This window comes from Sinocyclocheilus rhinocerous, unplaced genomic scaffold (genome assembly GCF_001515625.1).
Source record: "Sinocyclocheilus rhinocerous isolate Xijiao unplaced genomic scaffold, SAMN03320098_v1.1 scaffold28, whole genome shotgun sequence".
Lineage (NCBI taxonomy): Eukaryota > Metazoa > Chordata > Actinopteri > Cypriniformes > Cyprinidae > Sinocyclocheilus > Sinocyclocheilus rhinocerous.
Window position 1 is genome coordinate 1703445 of NW_015652416.1, and position 345 is coordinate 1703789.

The window sequence follows — 345 nt, forward strand, 5'->3', positions numbered from 1 at the left end:
AAAGAACAGCATTTATTTAAAATTAAAATCTTTTCTAACAATATGAGTCTTTACTATCACTTTTTATCCATTTAACACATCCTTGCTGAATAAAAGTATTAATTACTTAAAAAAACAAAACAACGAAAAACATTTACTGACTCCAAACTTTTGAACGGTAGTGTATATTGTAACACAAGATTTCCATTTTGAATAAATGCTGTTTTTTATTTTAGATTCATAAAATAATCCTGAAAAAAGTATCACAGATTCCAAAAAACATGAAGCAGCACAAATGTTTCCAACACTGATAATAAATCAGCATATTAGAATGATTTCTGAAGGATCATGTGACACTGAAGACTG